Source organism: Rhinoderma darwinii, chromosome 3, assembly GCF_050947455.1.
Source record: "Rhinoderma darwinii isolate aRhiDar2 chromosome 3, aRhiDar2.hap1, whole genome shotgun sequence".
Classification (NCBI taxonomy): domain Eukaryota; kingdom Metazoa; phylum Chordata; class Amphibia; order Anura; family Rhinodermatidae; genus Rhinoderma; species Rhinoderma darwinii.
Genome location: NC_134689.1, coordinates 103,486,351 through 103,503,803, shown reverse-complemented (window position 1 = coordinate 103,503,803; position 17,453 = coordinate 103,486,351). Strand labels below are relative to the sequence as shown.

Genomic DNA, 17,453 nt, shown 5'->3' with positions numbered 1-17,453 from the left:
TGGGTAAATTTTATTCCCAAGAAAGGATTAGCAAAATTGGAGTATTTTAGTTTTGGGAAAAGACTACTTAGAAGCATTCTGATTACTATGTACAAATACCAATGGACAGTACAGAAATCTTTCTAATGATCTATTTATACCCAGGACGATAACTATAATAAGCGGGCATCCATTACATCTAGAGGAGATATTTCCTCATTAGCATACAAGATTTTTTTACTGTAAGATCAGTAAGACTATGGAACTCTCTGCCAGAGGTTGTTCGATGGTTGATATGTTACGTGATTTAGAAGGGGTCCAAACTCCATCTAAACTTTCATCCAAATCTATTAAAAAAATTCTTAAAGGGGTTTTGCCACAATAAACATTATTAGATATACCATACATGTTTGATGGCTGAAGTGAAAACAACACAAGTGCAGTGAATATGCTGAATGTGTGATATTGAAACTGATAAGAAAACTAATTTGACTATTTTTATAACTCCCATTCATTGTTAGACTGCCCACCCCTGTCCTTGGTTTTATTGGGAGTCCTAGTGGTCAGATCTAAACAATCCAACATTAATAATATATTAATTAATAAAAATCAAATCAACATGCCACAAATGTCTATAGTGGGAAACTTAAAGAAAAGACTAAATAAATCTATGCATCGATCTAGTTACTAAAAATCCAGAAAAAAAAAAACCTGTACAGAAATGCTGGATACACTAGAATACTTTGTAAAAAAAGGTTGAAGGTTGTCTTCACCTGTTTGTCAAATAATCCAGAAAGATGGGAAAACCAGCATTGCTGGATTAATACCAAATAAAATATTAAACAGAATTACATAGGCAAAAAGATAATTTTTTATTTGTTTGTTTTTTATATTAAGAACACTACCCACCACCATATTATCATACAGAGGTGACACCCAATGAATGCCTAGCCAACATTCTCTTACATCATACATGTGACCTCACAGCTACTGTACTAAACAAAGAGAGGGATATATATGTCATAGTAGCCTCAGAGTATGGAACATTCAACTGGCATCCCTCAAGACATTAACCACCATATTTGTTTGGAAAGCAAGTACCACCAAGACATCATGGCCGCTCATAAGCAGGGCAGAAGCGCCTCTCGCAGAAGAAGAAGAAGGACTAGAAGACAGCCTAAGATGGGTAAATAGTTTAAGTTCAATACCAGAAACTAAAATACAGAATAGCATCTGTTATTATATTTAATAGTGGATATGAGTGGCTCACCTGTGATGCAAGCAATGAGAACAAGCGAGTGCAATGGTCCGATTCACCCCTCCCCAAAGAATCATATAATCAATTATCAATCAAACAAATACCTGCTCTCTAGTCTTCCTTACAATGTTTTGCTAAATACATGTTACATATAGAGGTGCAGTAAATATTCAATGAGTTAAACAGTTGATATAAACACGTGACCAAGGTGTCATTTATTTTTTTGATGAGGAACTGAGAATAACTGTATTTCATTGAATATTTACTGCACCTCTATATATAGAATAGATTTTGCAAAACATTGTAAGGAAGCCTAGATAGCAGGTATTTTGTTTGATAATATTATATTTACATTTTATACCCAAGTTTTTGGGCAACAATGACTGACTCTCGGCTTAACCCCTTTTATTGTTTGTCCTAGGTCAGAATCGTAGACACCGTTATTATTACAGGAGACGAGTATAGTGGAATCAAGAGTGACCTGTTCCTGCTGTTCCTGATGACAACTTTTCTCCTGACCCAATCCTCTAGTTGAGTGAACACAAGGAATTCATAACTTCATAACCTGTCACCAAGTCAACAGCAGGACACCAGTATGAAATAAATAACTCTGAGCAATTTGCAATCTCTATGCTCTTGTTTTTATAGGAGTTATCATTTAATTCAGTTAATTTATTGGACAGTTTAATTATATTCTATATAATGAAAAAAATAAGCTGAAACCATGAACTGAACGGAATCCCAATGGAACCCATTATGGTCAATAGGTTCCGTTGGCCGCTGGTGGTATTTGTCGTTCAACGGAACCGGTGTGTCTGGTATTATCATTGCTCTACTCCTATGACGTAGCAGAGCAACGGAAATATTAAACGCAGATGTGAACATAGCCTAAAGGTACTTTCACACGGCCTGAACTGAGCCATGTACACGAGCGCCGATCAACAAGACAGCTCGTTGATCGGCACTCGTCGACATACATTATTATCATGTAGCAGCACATCTCCCTGTTTACACAAGGATATGTGCTGCCGACAACGATAATATTTTCAGTATTTAAAATGATACAATGCTCATTCATCGACTGATGCAATTATTGGGAACGAGTGTTCTTTGAACGCTCGTTTGCCCGATAATTGGCCAGTGTAAAAGGGCCTCAAGTCTTATACTCTGCTGTGTCACACTAGTGCTTGATTGAGAGCAGCAATGCTCAGTCTTAAAATCTTAGTAAAATCTTAGGCCCTATTCAGACGACAGTGATAATCGCCGAGTCACAGACTGTTTTTAACGGCCGTCACACGGCTATATTAAAATTAATGCAACTCTATGGGGCTATTTACACAGCCTTTTTTTTTTTTAACGGACCGTGGGAATGGTCCAGAAAAAAATAGAACAAGTCATGTTTTTGCCCGTTTTCCTGGATACCTCACTAGACTCAAGTCTATGAGGGATCCGTAGAATCCGGCCCTACCTACACTATACATTTAGTAGATGAAATCAATGCAGTATTTCTACATTTGCCTTTAGTTAATATTCTCTCTTACCCTTGGTACCTGTTAGATTTAGCAAATATCTGAATGAATCAATGAATGAATGAATGAATAATAATAATAATAATAATAATAATAATGAATGAATGAATAATAGGTACAGTACGCTAGGATGGGGAGGGAATATAAATGTAAAAAATCTTAAATCATGTTTTGTATCCAGCATAGAATCTCGAGTAATAAATCAGGCATATAAATTGCAAGTATGCTGTAAAATTGTTTTGCTACAATATGGGTGAATGGAGAGAAACAGCAATGACATCATTGTTTTATTGATAGTTTTTTTAACGCCATTTAGAGTGCAGTATAAATAACATATTACCTTTATTTTACGGGTCGGTACGAATATGGCAATACCATATTTATAGGTTTTTATGTTGTAGTACATTTGCACAATAACATATTATGTTAACTCTATTCTATAGGTCGTTTCAATTGCGGTGGTACCATATATGTATTTTCTTTATTGTTTGCTCTTTTTAAACAATAAAATATTTTTCAGTGAGAAATGGGTTTATTTTAACAAATTTTGAGGGGGGAATTTACATCATAGTATTACAAGTTAATTTTCCTGGTGTGCCTTGCATCAAGATGTTTTGCATCGTTTTTTGAACGTCTTTTTATTTTTCTGCGACGTTACAAGGCTTAGAACTTTCGCAGCAATTTCTCAAATTTTCAAGAAAATTTCAAAAGGCTATTTTTTCAGGGACCAGTTCAGTTCTGAAGTTCTGAAGTGGCTTTGAGGGCCCTATGTAGTAGAAAGTCCCCATAAATCTCCCCATTTTGAAAACTTCACCCCTCAAAGTATTCAAACAGCATTCAGAAAGGAATTCCCTGACATCGCTGTCCACATATGAACAGCGATGTCTGGGGATTCCCCAGAGCCGGAGTCCCGGGCAAGGTGCTAGTACAGGCTCTGCTCCGGGACTCTGTGGAATTCCCTGATATCTCTGTCAACATATGGACAGTGTGTCAGGGTCTTCCCCAGAGCCGGAGTCCCGTGCAGAGCGCTAGTATCGGCTCTGCTCTGGGACTCTGTGGAATTCCCTGACATCGCTGTCCATATATGTACAGTGTGTCAGGGTCTTCCCAGAGCGGAGTCCCGGGCAGAGCGCTAGTATCGACTCTGCTCCGGGACTCTGTGGAATTCCCTGACATCGCTGTCCATGTTTGGACACACGATGTCTGGGGCTTCCCCAGAGCCGGAGTCCCGTGCAGAGCACTAGTATAGGCTCTGCTCCGGGACTCTGTGGAATTCCCTGACATCGCTGTCTATATATGGACAGTGTGTCAGAGTCTTCCCCAGAGCGGAGTCCTGGGCAGAGCGCTAGTATAGGCTCTGCTCTGGGACTCTGGGAAAGCCTCTGACATCGCTGTCCATACATCGACAATGATGTCAGGGGCTTCCCCAGAGCAGGAGTCCCAATGATGTCAGGAGCACAGCTGGAGTCCCAGGAAGAGCCTACTAGCACTGTGCCCGGGACTCCAGCTCTGGGGTTGCCCCTGACATCTCTGTCCATATATGGACAGTGATGTCAGGAGCAGAGCTGGAATCATAGGCAGAGTGCTAGAAGCGGCTCTGCTCCGGGACTCCAGCTCTGGGCAAGCCCCTGACATCATTGTGGTAGCATCTGCACAGGGCACTGTGGCAGCATCTGCGGAGGGCACTGTGGCAGCATCTGCGAAGGGCACTGTGGCAGCATCTGCGAAGGGCACTGTGGCAGCATCTGCAAATCGCACTGTGGCAGCATCTGCGGAGGGCACTGTGGCAGCATCTACGGAGGGCACTGTGGCTGCATCTACGGAGGGCACTGTGGCAGCATGTACAGAGGGCACTGTGGCAGCATCTACAGAGGGCACTGTGGCAGCATCTACAGAGGGCACTGTGGCAGCATCTACAGAGGGCACTGTGGCAGCATCTACAGTAGGCACTGTGGCAGCATCTACAGAGGACACTGTGGCAGCATCTACAGAGGACTCTGTGGCAGCATCTACAAAGGGCACATCGGCAGTTTCCACACAGGGCACAGCGGCAGCATCCACACAGGGGCACAGCGGCAGCATCCACAGAGGGCACTGCGGCAGCATCCACAGAGGGCACTGCGGCAGCATCTGCAAATCGCACTGTGGCAGCATCTGCGGAGGTCACTGTGGCAGCATCTACAGAGGGCACTGTGGCAGCATCTATGGAGGGCACTGTGGCAGCATGTACGGAGGGCACTGTGGCAGCATCTACAGAGGGCACTGTGGCTGCATCTACAGAGGGCACTGTGGCAGCATCTACAGAGGGCACTGTGGCAGCATCTACAGAGGGCACTGTGGCAGCATCTACAGAGGACACTGTGGCAGCATCTACAGAGGGCACTGTGGCAGTATGTACAGAGGACACTGTGGCATAATCTAGGGGTGTGTTGCATTATCTACAGAGGGCACTGTGGCATTATCTACAGAGGGCACTGTGGCAGCATCTACAGAGGGCACTGTGGCAGTATGTACAGAGGACACTGTGGCATTATCTAGTGGTGTATTGTATTAGCTACAGAGGGCACTGTGCCATTATCTACAGAGGGCACTGTGGCAGCATCTACAGAGGGCACTGTGGCATTATCTACAAGTGGGTGTGTAGCAGTATCTGCAGAAGACACTGTGGCATTATCTAGGGGTGTGTTGCATTATCTACAGAGGGCACTGTGGCATTATCTACAGAGGGCACTGTGGCCTTATCTAGGGGTGTGTTGCATTATCTACAGAGGGCACTGTAGCAGCATCTACAGAGGACTCTGTGGCAGCATCTACAAAGGGCACATCGGCAGCATCCACACAGGGCACAACGGCAGCATCCACACAGGGGCACAGCGGCAGCATCCACAGAGGGCACTGCGGCAGCATCCACAGAGGGCACTGCGGCAGCATCCACAGAGGGCACTGCGGCAGCATCTACGGAGGGCACTGTGGCAGCATCCACCGAGGGCACTGTGGCACTATCTAAAAATGGGCTGCCCAATCTTGACATGTGTACTAACTGAGCCGCCGGACTGCATTTAGCGACACTTAAACTGGAAAGTTGGATTGTTGAAATAAGCACGTGGAGAAATATCTCAAATTTTAAACCTTGCGCTATTATTATAGTAATGTAGTATTATTATTATATTAATATAGTGTTATAGTAGTTCAAATAACTAATTGATTAACAATAATTTTGTATTGTATCAAATTTGAAAGTAATGCGGCCTGTCAACTTCCCACTTTTTTTATATGAGGCCCACTTACCCGGCCGAGTTTGAGACCCCTGCTTTAGGCGTTTCACAAGAATAAAGCAATGCGGAGGTGAAATTTACAAATTAAATTTTTTTTGCCAAAATTAATTTGTAATCCATTTTTTTCTGTAACACAGAAGTTTTTACCCGAGAAATGCAACTCAATATTTTGCTGAATTCATTGGAATTAGTTTGTGAAAATGAAAGTCTACTTTTTTTCTGAAAAAAACGTAGAAATTTAAAATTTTTACAAGGCATAAGGGAGAAAAAGCACCCCAGCATTTGTAAAGCAATTTCTCCCGATTACGGCAATATGCCATATGTGGTAATAAACTGCTGTTTGGACCCCCAGCAGGGTTTAGAAGGGAAGTAGCACTATTTGGATTTGTATAGCTATGTTTACAGAACCAAGCTTACTGCATATATATGGTACTAGAACTAGAACCCAGCTGATTGCATATGGTACCATAACCAAGCTTGGTGAACAGATTCTGTACTTTAAAATCCATCCTGTATTTTAACCCCTTAATGACATATGACATAATTTTACGTCATGGCTGCAAAGGGGGGAGTATGAAGCGACTCTCGGGTGTCGGCTGTATGTTAGAGCCCACACTTCACTGTAAGTACCGGGAACGGAGATAACTCCAATCCCAGTCATTTAACCATTTAGATGCAACAATCAGTGGTGAGCGCAGCACGCAAGCCATTCGAAAGAAGGGGGAGGGCTTCCGTAACTACATTGCCCCACCCTTTTACACGATTGGTGGGTGCCAATAGTTAGCATAAAAGTATTGCAGTGTATTGTATCAGCAATCGCTTGTTTAGGTCACCTAGGGGGACTGGAAAAATGTAAAAACAACTATTGAATAAAGTTTTTAGTAATGTGCAAAAAAAAACAAAAAGAACATTGAAAGTAAAAAAACTTCTTCTATTTTTCCCCTAAAGTAATGTAAAAAAATAAATCATTTGCATCTCCGCAGTCCAAAATTTTACAGTATAACTTTATTTATCCCACACCATGAACACCAAAAAAAAACACCAGATTTACAGTTTTAGATAAAATTGAATAAAAAGTGATTAAAAAGTCGTATGTACCCCAAAACCAATAAAAACTAGAGCTCACACCGCAATAAACAAGTCCTCACACCACTCGACAAATGGAAAAATGAAAAAAGTTATGGGTCTAAGAATATGACAACACAAAACATTTTTTTTAACAAATAGTTTTTTTTCGTAAAAGTAGTACATAAAAAATACCATGCATAAATTTCTTATCACCAAAATCGTAATGACCTACAATACGTAACAATATGCATTAATAGCGATACTGAAAAATATCAACATAGGAATTTCTTTTGCCAAATCCAAGAGCTCCATCTACTGCCCACAACTGGAATTTTTAATAAAATTAAACTTCACATGGTCCAACTGTACATAGCTCCAGTAAGTTACAACTTTATGGATCTATGTCTAATGCTCCCCTGCTTACTGTATAGATATAATAACAGAACAATTCTTACAGCATACAGATCTACAAACCGTTCCGGATGTAGAGGGACAGTCTGCAACTTGCACATACAGTTGAATACTATGGTAGAGCAGGGAGCAATCAACTAATTGCTCCACCATTCGCTTTCTGGCTCCTGCCATCAGCTGCTCGGCACAGGTTGTCGCAATGACATCATCATGCCTGCCTGTGCAGAGCCACAGACTGCTAACGCCATAGGAGGCCTGCAGAATTATCTGCTCTGTTCGTTGTGGGAACAGGGCTAGATGAGTAGTCATTTTATTATTTTAAGGGCAATATTTCTGTCTGGGGAGGCACCTGGGAGCATCCTTACTATGGGGAGGCCCTAAGGGGGCATCCTTACTGTGACAAGGCACTAAGGGGGCTTATTTCTGTGTGTGGCACTGTAACGTCTGTGGTTGCTGACCACAAACTCCTTCCATCCAGTCGACGCCCTTCTCTCAAGAGATGTCTGCACATACGGCCGTCCTGCTCCACTATGACCACCAGGGTGCGCTCACGAGCTCAGTCCAGACTTAAGAAGCATGTTGGTGATTTGAGCTAATTGCTCCAGAGCACCCTGGGCTATATAGAAGGTCCCAGCCCCATCCTCCCACGCCTGAGCCTTGTTGTTGTATCCCTAGTCTGTCTTGCAAATGGCCCCCTAGTGTTTCCTGCTCCCAGTGGTTTCATGTTCCTGTTTCCTGTTCCTGTATCCTGAATCTAGTGTCGTGCTTGCTGTAGCCGTGCTGTACTGTATTCTACGCCTGACCTGTCTCTCCACACCTGACGTCCACCTGCTGCCAAGTTCCTGCCTAGCCTGCCTCGCTACTATCTGAGCTGCCACAGGTACCCTATACGAACTATAAACATTTACCTGCATCCTGTTGGCCAGCTGCCATACCCCCAAGATGGTACGGCCCAGTGGATCCACGAACCAGTCGTGACAGTAGGCTCAGGCCATGGACCCCGCTGGTCAATCCAAGACCATGACGACGTCACAAGAGATGCGGGCGGATTTGCTGGATCTCCACTCTCGTTCGTCAGCAGGAAGCAAGAGCTGCTGTTCCTCCTACTATACCTCCTGGCAGTGTTGATCCTCAGACTACACCTCCTGGCAGTGTCGACCCGTGTTTTTCTTTGCCACTTCCAGACCGCTATAATGGAGACGCAGGTTCCTGTCGTGGATTTTTGAACCAGTGCCAGATACATTTCAGCCTGTGTTCCAGGACATTTTCATCTGACGGCGCAAAGGTCGCATTCATCATTTCTCTCCTCACCAGAAAGGCTCTTGCATGGGCGAACCCTATCTGGGAGAGACAAGGACCTGAGACCCGTGACTTCCAAGCCTTTCTACGGACCTTTCACATGGTATTTGAGGAGCCTGGACGGGCCTCATCTGCAGCGGCTGCCTTGATTAAACTACGCCAAGGAGACACCTCTGTGAGTGAGTACGCCATCTACTTCCGCACCCTGGCGGGAGAACTGTTGTGGAACAATGAGGCTCTGGTGGCGGCATTCTGGAATGGACTGTCCCCTAAGATTAAGGACAAACTTGCCGCTCGAGACCTGCCATATACCCTGGATGACCTCATCCTTCTGTCCGCCCGGATTGACATACGGATCCGAGAACACCTCCAAGAGGTTCGTCGGGAGGGAGACCCTCCTAGTCTGGGACCTACTTTGCAGCAACCCCTGCTGTCCTCAGATGTCGATCCTCCTAAGGAATCTGTGATGATGGACCGGGGTAAGCTATCCACCAAGGAGAGACAACGCAGACGCACTTCGGGACTTTGTCTCTATTGCGGCCTCGGTGGCCATCTTGTGCGCCTGTGTCCCCTAAAGCCTCAAAGCCTAGGGTTGCTAGGAGTGACAACCCTGGGTAAAAAGGGACTTTCATCCAAATTGTCCATACCAGCGACCATAGTGTCCGGCAAGAGAATGCATCAGGTCCCTGCGTATCTGGACTTGGGATCCGCGGCTAATTTCATCCGTAGAGACCTGGTGGACCTTCTTCAGTTGCCTACCATCCCTATGGAGAGCCCGTTGACAATTGCTTCTGTAGATGGTCTACCCCTGTCTAACCCAGTTGTTGCTGTGACCAAACCACTGAGGTTCCAAGTAGGGGCCCTCCACTCCGAACTGCTGTCGTTCTATGTCCTACCCAGAGCCGTTGATCCTGTGTTGCTGGGCCTGCCTTGGCTCCGATTACATGCCCCAGTCCTGGACTGGAACTCTGGAGAGGTTCTCCAGTGGGGCCCCGAGTGTCACAATCGTTGCCTGGGACAGATTCGTTTGGCTCAGTCTCCTCTGCCTCAGTCACTGGCAGGATTGCCTAGTCATTTTGCTTAATTTGCGGATGTCTTCAGCAAGAAAGAAGCGGAGACACTGCCCCCACATCGGGCGTATGACTGTCCTATTGAGCTGGTTCCTGGTGCTTCCCTTCCCCGTGGCAGGGTATATCCTCTCTCTCTCTCTGCCAGAGACTCTGTCTATGTCCGCCTATGTTAGAGAGAACTTGGAGCGGGGCTTCATACGCAAGTCTTCCTCCCCGGCAGGAGCCGGGTTCTTCTTCGTCAAAAAGAAGGATGGTTCTCTTTGTCCCTGTATAGACTACTGGGGACTCAACCAGATCACGGTGAAAAATAAATATCCATTGCCATTGATCTCAGAATTATTTGACCGTATACGTGGTGCCAAGATCTTTTCCAAGTTAGACCTGCTGGGGGCTTACAACCTAATCTGGATTCGCCAGGGTGACGAATGGAAGACTGCATTTAACACCCGGGACGGACACTATGAATATCTAGTAATGCCCTTCGGCCTGTGTAATGCTCCCACGGTCTTCCAGGAGTTTGTGAATGACATTTTCCGTGACCTCCTTTATGTTTGTGTAGTAGTCTATCTTGATGACATCTTAATTTTTTCTCCAGATCCTATGACGCATCAGAAACATGTCCGTCAAGTCTTGCTGCGATTAAGGGAGAATCAACTGTATGCCAAATTGGAGAAATGCGTATTTGAGAGAGATGCTCTACCCTTCCTGGGCTACATCATTTCGAATAGAGGCCTCAAGATGGATCCTGAAAAGGTAAAGTCCGTCCTGGAATGGCCACGTCCTCAAGGCTTGAGGGCCATACAGCGCTTTCTGTGATTCGCCAATTTTTACAGACAGTTCATCCCAAACTTCTCTTCATTAACATCTCCTATCTCTAACCTCACCAAGAAGGGCATGAACGCCAAGGTGTGGACTCCTGAGGCAGAGTCCGCATTCAATACCCTGAAGAGTGCCTTCACATCAGCCTCTATCCTCCATCATCCAGACGTTTCCCTACAGTTCTCGTTGGAGGTGGACGCGTCCTCTGTCGGTGCTGGTGCACTCCTGTTCCAGAGAGGTTCCAAGGGCAAGTCAAGGGTATGTGGATATTTTTCTAAGCTCTTCTCTTCCGCAGAACGCAACTACTCGATTGGGGATCGAGAGTTACTGGCCATCAAATTGGCCCTGGAGGAGTGGAGACATCTGCTGGAGGGCGCAGCTCACCACATCCTGATTTTTACGGACCACAAGAACCTCACCTACCTCCAGACAGCCCAACGGCTGAATCCTCGTCAGGCCAGGTGGTCACTGTTCTTTGCCAGGTTCCAGTTTGAGCTCCATTATCGCCCGGCTGACAAGAATGTGAGGGCCGATGCCTTATCCAAGTCTTTCGAGACGGAGGACACTATGGAGATGCCCCAGAACATTATCGACCTGTCCTGTATTGTTTCAGTCAACCCACTGCAAGTTGGGGACATCCCTCCAGTGAGAACTTTTGTGCGCATGGCTGACCGAAGGAGAGTCCTCCGCTGGGGACACGCCTCTAGACTGGCAGGTCACGCGGGGATCCGTAAGACCCGGGATTTGATTGCCCGTCATTTCTGGTGGCCCACGCTGCCCAAAGATGTTATGGACTTTGTTTCCTCCTGCTCTGTGTGTGCAACTAACAAGGTCGCTCACTCCAGACCCGCTGGTCTGCTCCAGCCATTGCCTGTGCCCGATGCTCCCTGGCAGTATATAGCTATGGACTTTATTACGGACCTGCCCCTCTCTGCCGGATGCAGCGCTGTCTGGGTGGTCGTGGATCGATTTTCAAAAATGGCCCACTTCATTCCTCTGCCCGGTCTTCCGTCTGCTCCCCAACTGGCCAAACTGTTTATCCAACACATCTTCCGCCTGCACGGCTTGCCACAGCATATTGTGTCTGATCGGGGGGTTCAGTTCACCTCGAGGTTCTGGAGAGCCCTCTGCGGACTTCTAGGTGTGAAGTTGGACTTTTCCTCGGCCTACCATCCTCAGTCCAATGGACAGGTCGAGAGGATCAATCAAATCTTGGAGAACTACCTGCGTCACTTCGTCTCTAGGCAACATGATGACTGGGTACAGTTGCTCCCGTGGGCTGAATTCTCCTACAACAATCATACCAGCGAGTCCACAAGGAACACTCCGTTCTTCATAGTCCTTGGCCAACACCCACGAATACCTCTCCCGGTTCCTGATTCATCCAAGGTACCAGCTGCTAACGCAGCCTTCAAGGACTTTCTACAAATTTGGCGGCAAACTCGATCCTCCATCCTGCTGGCGGTGGATCGTATGAAACGGAGGGCAGACACAAGGAGAAGAGAACCACCTCAGTTTCTTCCTGGCACAAAGGTCTGGCTGTCCTCCAGGAACATTCGACTAAGAGTACCGTCATGCAAGTTTGCTCCCAGGTTCCTCGGTCCTTTCGACATCCTACAGCAGATCAACCCTGTCGCCTACAAGCTTCGGCTGCCTCCTACCCTCAAGATCCCCAACTCCTTCCATGTTTCTCTCTTGAAGCCAGTGGTTCTGAACCGCTTTACCAAGACTCCAAGCCCTGCTGTTGCCTCCAGCGGCCCTTCAGACACCTTTGAGGTTAAGGAGATCTTGGACATTAAAAAAGTAAGAGGAAGAACCTTTTATTTAGTAGATTGGAAGGGGTTTGGTCCAGAAGAGAGGTCCTGGGAGCCAGAGGAGAATCTCAACGCTCCTACCCTCATCAAGAAGTTTCTCTCTCGTTCTGGTCCCAAGAGGAGGGGGCGTAAGAGGGGGGATACTGTAACGTCTGTGGTCGCTGACCACGAACTCCTTCCATCCAGTCGACGCCCTTCTCTCAAGAGATGTCTGCACATACGGCCGCCCTGCTCCACTATGACCACCAGGGTGCGCTCACGAGCTCAGTCCAGACTTAAGAAGCATGTTGGTGATTTGAGCTAATTGCTCCAGAGCACCCTGGGTTATAAGAAGGTCCCAGCCCCATCCTCCCACGCCTGAGCCTTGTTGTTGTATCCCTAGTCTGTCTTGCAAATGGCCCCCTAGTGTTTCCTGCTCCCAGTGGTTTCCTGTTCCTGTTTCCTGTTCCTGTATCCTGAATCTAGTGTCGTGCTTGCTGTAGCCGTGCTGTACTGTATTCTTCGCCTGACCTGTCTCTCCACACCTGACGTCCACCTGCTGCCAAGTTCCTGCCTAGCCTGCCTCGCTACTATCTGAGCTGCCACAGGTACCCTATACGAACTATAAACATTTACCTGCGTCCTGTTGGCCAGCTGCCATACCGCCAAGACGGTACGGCCCAGTGGGTCCACGAACAAGTCGTGACAGGCACTAAGGGGGCATAATTACTGTGAAGGGGCACTAAAGGGGCATCATCACTGTAGGGGAGCACTATTTCTCTGTGCCACACAAAGAAGGCTCAAAGTGTTACTGTTACTTTTTGGGGGCACTAAGGGAGCACCATCACTTTGAGGGGATACTAAAGGGACATCCTTACTTTACGGTGGGGCACCAAGGGGGCTTCCCTACCTTGTGGGGAGCACTAAGGAGGATTCCTTGTGTGGGGGCACTAAGGGTGCATCATCACTGTGTGGGGGAACGAATACTGTGTGGCACAGAACAAGGGCACTATGAAAATGTGTAGGGTATGAAGGAGCACTATCACTGTGTAATTAAGGGTCACCATAACTGTGTTCCACACATAGGAAGGCACTATTACTGTAAGGGAACACAAAGGGGATAGTATTACTGTGTGGGTAAACTATTACTGTGTAGTGGGCAATATTACAGTGTGAAGACATTAGTTCTGTGCAGGGCCCAAAGGGCTGCACTTTTACTGTATGGAGCACTATTACTATGTGTGGCACAATGGGGGGCACTATTACTGTATGTGGGCACTATTACTGATGGGGCATGATGGGGGTCATTCTTAATGTGTGGGGCACAAATTGGGACACTTTTACTGTGTGGGGCACTATGAGGGCACTTTTACAAGGCATCTGTTTACCACTATTATAAAAAAAGAAAACTTGAAGAAAAAAACGGAGAGACCACAGCGCTGTTTTAGTGCTGCATCCCCTTCCAATTTTTTTCATGCACAGTTACACTACACAGTTTCCAGTGGTGCACTTAGGGGGGGTTCCTATTGCCCGGAAAACACAATCTACAGGGGGAAGTGTGGCACTATATATGGTATGGGGTAGTGTGTGGCACTATCTACGTGGTCAGTGTAAGGCACTATCTACATGGGTAGTCTGTGGCACTATCTACATGGGCAGTGTGTGGCACCATCTACATAGGCAGTGTGGGGCTCTGATTTCATGAGCAGTGTGTTGCACTATCTACATGGGCAGTATGTGGCAGTATCTACAGGGGTTACTGACACTATCTACAGGGGCACTGGCACTTTCTACATGGGCACTGTGGCAATATCTACATGGGCACTGTGGCACGTTCTACAGGAGGCACTTTGGCTCTATCTACAGGGGCAGTGTGTGGCACTATTTACATGGGTAGTGTGTGGCACTATCGACATGTGCAGTGTGTGGCAGTATCTACAGGAGCCACTGCTATTATCTACAGAGGGTAGTGGCATAATCTACATGGGCACTGTGGCACTATCTACAGGGGGCAATGTGGCACTATCTACATGGGCAATGTGGCATTATCTATATGGGTACTGCAGAACTTTTTCAGGGGTAGTGTGTGGCATTATCTACACAGGGGCATGTGTTAAATAGTTACATAGTTAGTACAGTTGAAAAAAGACACATGTCCATCAAGTTCAACCATGGGATGGGAAAAGGGAAGGGAAACATTTCTACACATATGAGCTAATATTTTTTTGTTCTAGGAAATGATCTAAGCCTTTTTTAAAGCCATCTACTATAGCTACTGTGACCAGCTCCAGCGGTAGACTATTCCATAGATTCACAGTTCTCACAGTAAAGAAGGCTTGTCGCCTCTGCAGATTGAACCTTTTTTTCTCCAGACGTAGGGAGTGCCCCCTTATTTTTTGAGGGGGTTTTTACATGGAACAGGATTTCACCATATTTTTTGTATGTGCCATTAATATATTTATATAAGTTAATCATGTCCCACCTTAGTCGTCTTTTTTCGAGGCTAAGTAGGTTTAATTATTTTAATCTTTCCTCATAACTTAGATTCTGCATGCCCCTTATTAACTTCGTTGCTCTTTGTATTTTTTCCAACTCCAGGGCATCTTTTCAGTGAACTGGAACATAGAACTGAACTGCATATTCTAGATGAGGCCTCACTAATGCTTTGTAAAGTTGTAATATTACATCCCTGTCCCGCTAGTCCATGCCTGTTATGGCAGGAAGGAGGTGAAGGGAACAAGTGAGCCCTAATCTACCCACCGCCCTGTCCCTGCCTACTTGCAACGACCCGTCCTAGGCGACAGGGTACAACTTGGCGGCGGTCCCTACGCTGACTAAGTGCAAGGGGATACAAACAGGGAACAAGCAAGGGAAGGGGCAGTAGCCCACGGAACACCGTGAGGAAACGGAGTGGTGAACGAGCCAGTCAGGATCAGGATGTAGTGGAGTATACAAACGCAGAGCACGGAGCAGGAAGCAAGCCAGGGGAAGAGCGAAGCAGGATAAGCGGGAACTGAAGCAAGGCAGAAGCACGGCAGAAGCAGGCTGGAGCAAGGCAGCAGTGGGGCCAGGAATCCAAGAAGAATAACAAGCAATGAGGAAGAGAAAACGTCAGGTATAAATGGACAGGGGGCGGAGCTAACTCAGACTGACCAGGCCGCGATATGCTCTCCCACTCCTGAGCCTGCCACCCTGATTGGTGGGAGCCGGTGTCAGTCTAAGAGGTCTGGCCTCAGGTGTCGACTGATTAATCCTGGGAGTATCCACAGACGTAGTGCCTGGCAGATCCTTTACAATGCCTCTTTTAATACACGAGAATATCCTGCTGGCCTTTGAAGCAGCTGATTGACATTGCATGCTGTTATTTCTTTTATGATTTACAAGTACACCCAGATCCTTCTCAACAAGTGACTCCCCCAGTATAGCTCCCCCTAGGACATATGATGCATGCAGATTGTTGGTACCCAGATGCATAACTTTACATTTATCTACATTAAACTTCATTTGCCAAGTGGATGCCCAAACACTTAGTGTGTTCAAATTAGCTTGCAATTTACGAACATCTTCCATAGACTGAACATTGCTACATAGCTTGGTGTCATCTGCAAAAATAGAAATAGTGCTATTAATCCCATCCTCTATATCATTAATAAATAAGTTGAATAAGGGTATGTTCACACGATGAGAGGCATTTACGTGTGAAAAGACAGACTGTTAACAGCTGCCTCGTTTCACACGTAAATGCTCCTCCTCGCATTTTGCGAGCCGTCTGAGACGCTCGTAAATCTTGAGCTGTGCTTCATTGAGTTCAATGAAGAACAGCTCAAATTACGTGGCAAAGAAGTGCCCTGCACTTCTTTGCCGAGGCAGTCCATTTACGCGTCGACGTTTGACAGCTGTCAAACGACGACGCGTAAATTACAGGTCGTCTGCACAATACGTCGGCAAACCCATTCAAATGAATGGGCAGATGTTTGCCGACGTATTGTAGCCCTATTTTCAGACGTAAAACGAGGCATAATACGCCTCGTTTACGTCTGAAAATAGGTTGTGTGAACCCAGCCTAATAGTGGTCCCAGAATGGAACCCTGGGGTACACCAGTTATAACCAGGGACCAGTCAGAGTAGGAATCATTGACCACAACTCTCTGGATATGGTCCTTGAGCCAATTCTCAATCCAATTACAAACTATACTTTCTAAACCTATAGTCCTTAATTCACCCATTAGACGTCTATGAGCAACAGTGTCAAATGCCTTTGCAAAGTCCAAAAACACTATATCCACAGCGGCCCCTCTGTCTAGGCTTCTGCTCACCTCTTCATAAAAACAAATCAGGTTGGTTTGACAACTTTTTTTTAGGGGTCCTACATGTTCAGAACTTGGCTTTTTTGCATTTACATACTTGAAGAATTTTTGGGGATTTGTTTTACTATCATTGGTCACCTGCCTTTCATTTTGTATTTTTGCTGATTTTATTACCTTTTTAAAGATTTTATTAAGCGCTTTATAATTACCAAAGGCTACAGCTGTACCCTCAGATTTGTATTTTTCAAATGCCCTTTTTTTGTCATATATTGCCCCTTTTACAGACGGTCTAAGCCATGTGGGGTTTAATTTTAGTCGTTTATACTTGTCACCTATAAGGAATAAATTTTGCACTATAATTATCCAAAGTAGATTTTAAAATCTCCCATTTATCATTTGTCCCATTATTTAACATTAGTTCTTCCCAGTCTATATCCTGAATTGCAGCCCTCATCCTGGGGAAATTGGCTTTCTTAAAATTAAGTGTTTTTGCCCTCCCAGCCTGCGTTTGTTATTTACAGTATATGTAAAATCGAACTATATTGCGATCACGGTTACCGAGGTTTTCACGAACATTGACATTCCCAACAAGCTCTGCATTATTAGAAATGACCAGATCAAACAAAGCTCCACCTCTAGTCGGGT

General features: G+C 45.7%; 1 long non-coding RNA gene across 1 annotated transcript; it reads left to right on the top strand.

Moving 5' to 3' along the window:
* Positions 1 to 941: 941 nt before the first annotated feature.
* Positions 942 to 1,866, top strand: LOC142751058 (uncharacterized). Its single transcript, XR_012882696.1, has 2 exons — positions 942 to 1,165; positions 1,659 to 1,866. It is a non-coding gene; the product is annotated as an uncharacterized LOC142751058 (long non-coding RNA).
* The last annotated feature ends 15,587 nt before the right edge of the window (positions 1,867 to 17,453 follow it).